At 37.9% G+C, this 9274-nt stretch overlaps 1 pseudogene; it reads right to left on the reverse strand.

The window, feature by feature from the left end:
• Positions 1-8344: 8344 nt before the first annotated feature.
• On the reverse strand, positions 8345-9274 carry LOC141517062 (olfactory receptor 4A15-like; annotated as a pseudogene).

A 9274-nucleotide genomic window follows, 5' to 3' on the forward strand; every position in this document is an offset into this window, starting at 1 on the left:
ATATAAACCTATATTTACATAATCACATATAAATATAAATATATATGTATATATATTCAATTGTGTGAATGAAAGGAAGCCCTAGAGTAGATTCCCAAATGATATGGATTTACCTGTTCCCATTGTAAACTTCCAGATATCTAAAATGAAAAAAATATATAGAACTTGGTCATGTCAAAAAATAACAGATAGTCAAAAAATATTCCAGCATTTCATTAAAAATGCCTGCAGGAACTTTTATTTATATGTATATAGGAAACAACCATAAACTCATTCCCTTCATCCATTCAAATGATGATAAAGTTGAAAACAATGACATCTCAGAAGTTGTGCAAGAGAATTGAACTACCATACCCAAAAAAGCTATTAAACAGAAAAGCATCTTAAAGGAAGAAAAAAGTAATTAGATAATTAAGGGGAAACTAATTAACTTTTAGCATATCATCAAACTACCCAAAATAAAAAATCAGAACTCTATATTTTTAATGCCCCCCCCATGATCTGAAAAGATTCAACCATCCCTTTTCTCTGCTATGTGGGACATCAAAGTCCCTCTTGATTACCTACTCCCCCCCCCCCATTTTCCTACCTATCTTCAGCCCCTATTCAAGAGATATTTCTTCATTTCTTCTCTGTGTCAAAACTAACCCTTTTACTTAAGTTCATCTCACCCTCTCCCATTTCCTATGAGAACTTGCTGACTGATCATTCCTTCTTTTCCTCCTCTCTTCAATTTACCTTTAGAGTTAGCTCCTTCACTCCATACACTGACATTTATGTTTGAGACCCTTTTTTATTTTTAAAAAAGTGAAAAAGGTAGTTGGAAACTCACTGTTTATTTCCCTATAGCTCTTTTATTCCCTAGTCCAAAGAAAGCTTGTCTGTACAAGTTTTAACTTCTAAATGTTCTTTCTCCTCTCTCTTCTAATTTATTGATGAGCTTTTAGTATGGTATTCTACTATTTCTTTTTAACTATTCTACAATCTAGATTTCTGTGACATTGATCTTCCTTAGTTCTCTTCGCACATTCTTGCTCTGCCTTGCTGGAACAATGTTCTTCTTTTGTCCACTATGTGCATATTGTGAAAGTGTTCTGTCTAGGGCTTCCCATCTCCTCTCTAAAAACTCTCATGATGATTTCATCAGTCCTCAGGAGTTTAATTATTTTTGATGACTCCTCCCAAACACAAACTTTATCTCTCTCTCTTTTGAAGTTTAGTCTTTAATTATTAAATTCCTATTCAGCACCTGTAATATGAAGTGCTATAAATATTTCAAATTCAACTTACTAAAAGTAGAATTCACATTTTCCCAAATTTATCCTTATTCAAATGGACTCTTTCTTGCCCCTCACCATTATTAACACATCAGCTGTCAAGCTTATGTCTAGCTCCATAATATCTTTTCTACCTTTCTCCTATCTTTTCATTCTTGCAAAATATAACAAAATACAGATCTCCACCACTTTCTTAGTCAATTGGGAATAGTTTTCTAATTAATTTTTACTCCTTGTCTCTTCACTTTCCACTCCATTCCTACATTGCTGGAAGTTGCTATTCCCAGCTCATATATGACCATGCTGTCTCCTACTGAAAAATCTTTGCTGATTTAGAAAAATAGAGCACAACAAAATAATAAAAATAACACCAATAAAACCCAATTATTCTGATTACTATTTAAAGTCAGTTTTATTCAACTTCCAATATACTTTATTAGACTTAATTAGCACTACTATCTTTTATACATTTGCTAATACAGTTGAAAAAAAGAAATTCTTGTTATTTCATGTAAATGACTTTCCATCACTTTCCTTTGTGCCTTTGACAAAGAAGCTGCATATGGTGGGACTATATTCCCTTCTCAAATCTGTTTCACAAAATACTAGCTTCCTTCAAATAATAGACTAAATATTTCTTCTTTCCGTCTTATTGGATCTTTCCCCCTGAAGTTTTTAGTATTCTTAATCTCTAGAAAATTCTTTGTATTTTTAATGTATTTCGTGTCTACTAATCTTTCAGTTAGTTGATTTGCAAATAGAGTGAGGCCTTTGGGATCAAGTTTCTATTCCTAAAATCTAGTATAATTCTTTTTTTTAGGAGATTTTTTTTTTAGGTTTTTGCAAGGCAAATGGGGTTAAGTGGCTTGCCCAAGGCCACACAGCTGGGTAATTAATTATTCATTGTCTGAGACTGGATTTGAACCCAGGTACACCTGACTCCAGGGCCAGTGCTTTATCCATTATGCCACCTAGCCGACCCCTAGTATAATTCTTTACACACTGAATTAGTATTTTTTGTTTGTTTTTTGCAAGCAATGGGGTTAAGTGACTTGTCTGAGGTCACAAAGCTAAGTATTACGTGTCTGAGGTTGAATTTGAACTCAGAACCTCCTGACTCCAGGTCTCATGCTGTATCCACTGTTTCTTCTAGATGCCATAGTTTGAATTTTTAGGGAATATACTTCTAGGGATTCCTTAGGGTTTCCCTATTCTCTGTCCAAATCTCAAACATCTGGAAAAGACTGATTTTTAAAAATTAAATGATAAGATTTCAAGTGATAGGCTTCATCTGTTTTTCATTACTTTTCCCCCACAATCCATTCAGAAAAGATAATTCCTGCTTTATTTACAATAATATAAGTATGATCATCTTTTTTTTAATTGCCATCCTTTCAGGCTCCTGTCTCCATTATGAGGGTGATCTGGGAACAATTTACATCACATTGGTAAAATATTTTAGAAAATATCCATATAACTTAAAGTTTTACAATTTTATTCAATGCTGAGCTAACTTTAAAGAAGTTTCTAATCATATTTATGCTTTGTAATCACTCCACTTGAGTGAAAAGAGCTAGGACAAGGAAACAGGAAGCTCTGTCATGAATTCGCTGTGTATTCTGCAGACCACTCAACTAACATGAGCCTAAAGCTTCCCAAGTTATGTTATTATCATAATAGATAAAGCAATCCTAATATTTTCTTGACTTAGGATCTATTTCAATTAATAGATCAGAAGAAAGTAGAAAAAATATTAGAATTTGACTCCAATGAGAAAATGATCTTTCTGATATTAGGACTTAGATAAAGTTTTGGTGAACTTTCCCAGAAAAGTCTTTAACTTGTTACCCTGGGAACTGCAACATAAAACTCATTTTTGCTTTCTATAAAAGGTCCTCAAAATTACCAATAGAATGACAAAGGCAAAAAAATTAACTTTAAAATAACTTGATTTGTAAAACTATTTTTTATTTATACAATTAAAATGAAGAAAATATTTGAGATCAAATATAGTCCATATCTCATTTACTTCTTATAGGAATTTGCATAAGTTCTTCTGAAATTTAACTATTTTCCTTTTTTAATTTATTTTTTATTCTCATTTTGTACAAATTTTTTTTTACATTAATATAATAGTCTTGTTTACAAGTAAACAAAATACCCCTCCCCCCATGAATGTAGATAGACTTACTTGGGCGAAAAAAAGTAAAGGGGAGAGAAAAAAATTAAAATGAAAAAAAATAGTAATAATTGTACGTATGGCCAGGTGGCGCAATGGACGAAGCACCAGCTCTGGAGCCACGAGCACCCCAGTCCATATCCAGCCTTGTAAACCCAATAATCACCCAGCCATGTGACATGCAAGCCACCTGATCCCCACTGCCCTGCAAAAACCAAAAAGAAGGAAAAAAAAAGACCCAAAATAAAATAAAATAGTAATAATAGTAGGGGTGGCTGGGTGGCAGATAGAGCATTGGCCCTTGAGCCAGGAGCACCTGGGTCCAAATCCGGCCCCAGACACCCAAAGATCACCCCGCTATGTGGCCCCAGGCAGGTCACCCAGCCCCACTTGCCCTGCACCCTCCCCCAAATAATAATAACAAAAAATGTGCTTCAGTCTTTGTTCCAACACCAACAACTCTGTCATGGGTGGATCACATTCTTTATGATAAGTCCATCACAAAAGTTACTTCCATATTTTTCCAACGTTGCCATTGCTGATCGCAACTCCCTCCTTTCTTATTTCTCCACTACCATGTACTATATTTTCTCTCTCCTTTCACTCTGACTCTGCGGTAGGGTCGCTGAGTGGCACAGCAGACGGATCCCTGGTCCTGGGGCCAAGAAGCTCTGAACCCCCATACCACCCCTTAGGCCCAGGATCCACCTGGCCGTATGGTCCTGGGCAGGCCATCCAATCCCAGCCCCTTGCAAGAAGTAAAAAAGTTAATGTGTTATATCTGACCAGTCTCCCCCCATGGTCCATCCTCTCTTCCTTTATTCACATCCCCACCCCTTCCCCCTGCTCCCCCCTCCTTCTTACTCCAGTTGTCTGTACCCCATTGAGTATATTTGCTGTTTCCTCTCCTAGCCATCTCTGGTGAGAGCAAAGGTTCCCTCATTCCCCCTTGCCTCCCCCCTTCCATATCATTACAATAGCTAATTGTAATAAAAAAAAACTTATTATGTGAAATATCTTGGACTGTTCCCCCTCTCCTTTTACTTTCTCCCATTACATTTCCCTTTTTTTCCTATTGACTCCATTTTTACACCATATTTTATCTTCGAATTCAGCTTTCTCCTGTGCTTCAACTATAAAAGCTCCCTCTACCTGCTCTATTAACTGAGATCATTCATATGAATATTATTAGTATCATTTTTCTATACATGCAGTTTATCCTCATTAAATCCCTCATATTTCCCCCCTCTCCTCCATTCTCCATGCTTCACCTGAGTCCTGCATCTGAAGGTCAAACCTTCTGTTCAGCTCTGGCCATTCCAAAATGAACCTTTGAAATTACCCTGGTTCATTGACAGTCCATCTTTTTCCCTGGAAGAGGACATTCAGCCTTGCTGGGTAGTTCATTCTTGGCTGCATTCTCAGCTCTTTTGCCTTCTGTTATATTGTATTCCAAGCCCTACGAGCTTCCAATGTAGTTGCTGCTAAGTCCTGTGTGATCCTGACTGCAGCTCCACGATATTTGAACTGTGTCCTTCTGGCTGCTTGTAATATTTTCTCTTTGACCTGGGAGTTCTGGAACTTGGCTATAATATACCTGGGGGTTGGTTTTTTGGGATCTCTTTCTCGGGGGGATCAGTGGATTCTCTCCATTTCTATTTTACCCTCTGCTTCTAGAATATCAGGACAGTTTTTCTGTAGTAATTCTTTGAAAATGATGTCAAGGCTCTTTTCCTGATCATGACTTTCAGGTATTCCAATAATTTTTAAATTATCTTTCTTAAGTCTGTTTTCCATATCAGTTGTTTTTTCAATGAGATATTTCACATTTTCTTCTAATTTTTCATTTTTTTGGTTTTGAAGTATTGATTCCTGATTTTTGGTAAATTCATCAATCTCCCTGAATTCTATTCTTTGTCTGAAGTATTTATTCTCATCAGAGAGTTTTCTTATCTCTTTTTCCATCTGGCCAATTTTGCTTTTTAAAGCATTCTTCTCCTTCATAACTTTTTGAACTGTTTTATCCATTTGACCTAAGCTGTGTTTTAGCATGCTATTTTCTTCAGCATTTTTTTGGATTTCCTTGACTAAGCTGCTGACTTCATTTTCATGTTTTTCCTGCATCTCTCTCCTTTCTTTTCCCAGTTTATCTTCCAACTCCCTCATTTGATTTTCAGTCTTTTTTGAGCTCTGTCATATCCTGAGCCCAATTTCTGTTTTTGTTGGAGTCTTTAGATGCAGGAGCTTGTGCTTCCTCATCTTCAGACTAACTATTTTGATCCTTCTTGGGCTCATTTGCAAAATATTTCTCAGTGGTCTTCCTCCTGTTTCTTTGCTTGCTCATTTTCCCAGCCTAAGCCTGTTTTTGGGGGGTGCTTCCTGAGCTTTTGGGACACTCCCATAAGGGTCTCAGTGTGTCAGGCTCTGTCTTCCCTCCTGTTCTGTGAATGACCATATGAACCCCCCTCTGCCACAGGGCTGAGGTGGGGGGGAGCCCTGCTACTCTTTGGGGTGGGGGGGCTAGACTGCAATTAGGATCTGAATGTGGTCAGAGCCCCAGAGTCCTGTTCCAGGGGCAGAGGACCAAGCTCACAGTCTCTCTTCACTCCCCTCCCTCAGCTCAATGGGCTCATGCCCTGGGGGCTCCTGCTTATGGGCTCTGCCTGCTTCTGCTTCTGGGTCTGGGCCGCAGAAAGACCAGGCTGCTTGCTGTGTGCCCTGAGGGCTGGGCCCCACGTGCTTGCTCTGGCAGAGGTCCCCCCCCCCCGTTCCCCTACTTTGTGCCAGGTGCTCCCCGGGGTGCAGCTCAGGAGACTCCCCCGCTGCTGTGAGCCAGGCTCCTAGCGCCCTGGGGCTGCCTCCGGGAGGCTGAAGTTCTTTGGCTCTGGCGGGCCACCCCTCCGACCCCGGGGAGCAGAGCCTTTCTGCTCTTTTCCAGGTTACCTTGAGTAGGAGAACTGCCTCACTGGGTCCCTTTGTGGGTTCTGTCTCTCGAAAGTTTAGTTAGAGTACTTAGCTTATGAGTTTTTATCAGAGAGCTCCTAAGACTCCATCCCTTCATGTCGCCATCTTCTGAAATTTAACTATTTTCAAAAAGGATTACCTTTATTAAAAACTTAACCCTTCCCCTTTGGACTAACATAGTAGATAAAATTCACATCATTAGTGTCAAGTTCTAGGTTTGCTCCTCCATCATGCCATGATGCTGTACTTCATAGTACTACCTTTTTTGGTCCACTTTTTTGTTCTTGATTCTGTTTTTGTTTGTTTATTTATTTTTGTTTTTTCTAAAGTTCATAGATTTTTCTCTTCCATCACTATTATATTAGTCTGTAACTAGCCAAGCATTTCTGTTCTTCTTCACTTTTGGCTAATCATGAAGATACTTGTCCCTCTTAGAGCTATTCATGGATGTCTTATATGGATAGTATTTCTGGTCACCAGTGTAGGACTTGCTGCAACTCTTTTTTTTTTAGGTTTTTGCTAGGCAGTGGGGTTAAGTGACTTGCCCAAAGCCACATAGCTAGGTAATTTTAAAGTGTCTGAGGTAGGATTTGAACTCAGGTACTCCTGACTCCAGGGCCAGTGCTCTATCTACTGTGCCACCTAGCTGCCCCTTGCTGCAACTCTTAATGTGGTTTGACCACCCTTCAACATGCCTAATACCTATATGTCCATCTTTCCATAGTCCATGTGTTCCTTCCTAAATGGAAATACTTTCCACCTTGGTTATCTTCCCAATGAGTATCTAACAAATGATGAGGCATAACTAGCCAGATTCATCATGGTTCATTCACATTTTGTTGCTTTTAATTCAAAGGTGAATTATAATTTAATCTACAAAATTCATTTATAGTTTCATACTTAAAAGTGTAGGAGGACTCCAAAATCATCTAATTTAAGTCCCTCTTTACTAATAAGAAAATTAAGACCCAATGATATTATATGAATTTCCCAAGATCACAAAGGAAGTAAACATTGCTGACATGATTTGAACAAAGAATGTGACTCTTGATAGTCAGTATCCCCTCCACTGTATCACAATAAATGTGTTGTTTGTCTACATACATCTACTATGCAAAAAAAAAATTCATCCATCTATATGTTTGGTGTTAAAATTACAGGCTCTGATGCTCATCAGCTTTTAGAAGTTTTTGATCATGACCATGTCTGTTGAAGCTGCTGGGAGAAGCATTTTAGACCTGTGATTTCAGTTCTAAGGAAAGAGTTACTAAAGAAATCTTTATTATCACACAATTGGTAAATAGTATATAGCATGATATTAGAGATTACCTAAGTAACTCAAAAATTTGTGGCAACTCAATGTCACAGAGAGTGTATAAGTCAAAACAGCATTGGAACCCACATCTATCTTTTGCTGAGGTGGATTTTTCTATTCACCACAACATACTGTCTCTCACAACATTATAGAAAAATATAACCACATATTCCTACTGCCTCTGGTTACTGTACATACTAATATGCTAAGCTGAACATGATAACATGTTCAAGGCAATAGAGACATTATTTCACTTATTATTAAGGACATATATTCACACATAAGCCCTCCCATCCAGAATCAATTTTCAACATCAACCTTGATTGGTATCAGTTATAGATTATATCTTTATTTTTTCATGGAATCAACAGAACATTTCTCATGAAGAAATGCCTCAAGCATAAAATGAATAGTTGTTTTTTCTAAAGAACCCATGATACTCTAAAAGAGTTTTCAGAAAAATCAATTTTGGGGACCATAAAATTGATAATGAAACAAATATTTGTCTTTAGACTGAATAACAGCAAAGAAGGTACCTTCATTATCCATTTCCCCCCCATAATGCAAGTCTTAAGTATAAAATGTCCTTTTGTGTTTCCATTGGGACCATCAGTGTTCAACTGGGTCATTTGTTCTGTTCCAAAGCTTCCTCATGGCATTCTTCATCTCCTTGTTTCTCAGGGTGTAGATTAAGGGGTTCAACATAGGAGTGATGATAGTAAAAATTACAGTCATTGTTTTATCAATAGAAAAGGTACAGACAGGTCTAACATACATGAAAATGCAAGGAACAAAGAATAAGACAACAACTGTAATGTGGGACATGCAGGTAGAAAGAGCTTTACGTTTACTTTCTAGACTGTGTGTCTTCAGGGAGCGTAAGATGACCCCATAGGAGATAAGCAGCATTGTAAAGATGACAACACAGATGGCTCCTCCATTTGCAACCACAGAGAGTCCAATGATATAGGTTTTGGCACAGGCAAGTTCTAATAAGGGGTACATATCACAGATGAAATGATCAATGACATTAGGGCCACAGAAGGGGAGCCTGAAAATTAAAAGGAGCTGAACCACTGAATGAAGGAAGCCTCCAATCCAAGCCACAACCAGCAACAGTATACATACACGCCGTCTCATGATAACCAAATAATACAAAGGTTTACAGATGGCAACATAGCGGTCATAAGCCATTACCACTAAGAGGAAGACTTCTGCACCCCCAAATAAATGTTCAATAAAAAGCTCGCTCATGCAAGCTTGGAAGGAAATAGTCTTCTTCTCATAGAGCAAGTCTATGATCATTTTGGGGGAAACAGCTGTGGTTTAGACAGCATCCATAAGAGATAAATAGGCCAGGAAGAAATACATGGGGGATCTCAAAGTCTGGCTGGAAATGACTGTTACCACAATCATAATGTTGCCCCCCATGTTTATTATATAGATGATTAAGAAGACAACAAATAATATTTTCTGAATCTCAGGATTCTGACTAAGACCTAGAAGGACAAATTCAGTCACGTTGTTCCTGTTTTCCAT

The sequence above is a fragment of the Macrotis lagotis genome, chromosome 3 (genome assembly GCF_037893015.1).
Source record: "Macrotis lagotis isolate mMagLag1 chromosome 3, bilby.v1.9.chrom.fasta, whole genome shotgun sequence".
NCBI classification, from domain to species: Eukaryota; Metazoa; Chordata; class Mammalia; order Peramelemorphia; family Peramelidae; genus Macrotis; species Macrotis lagotis.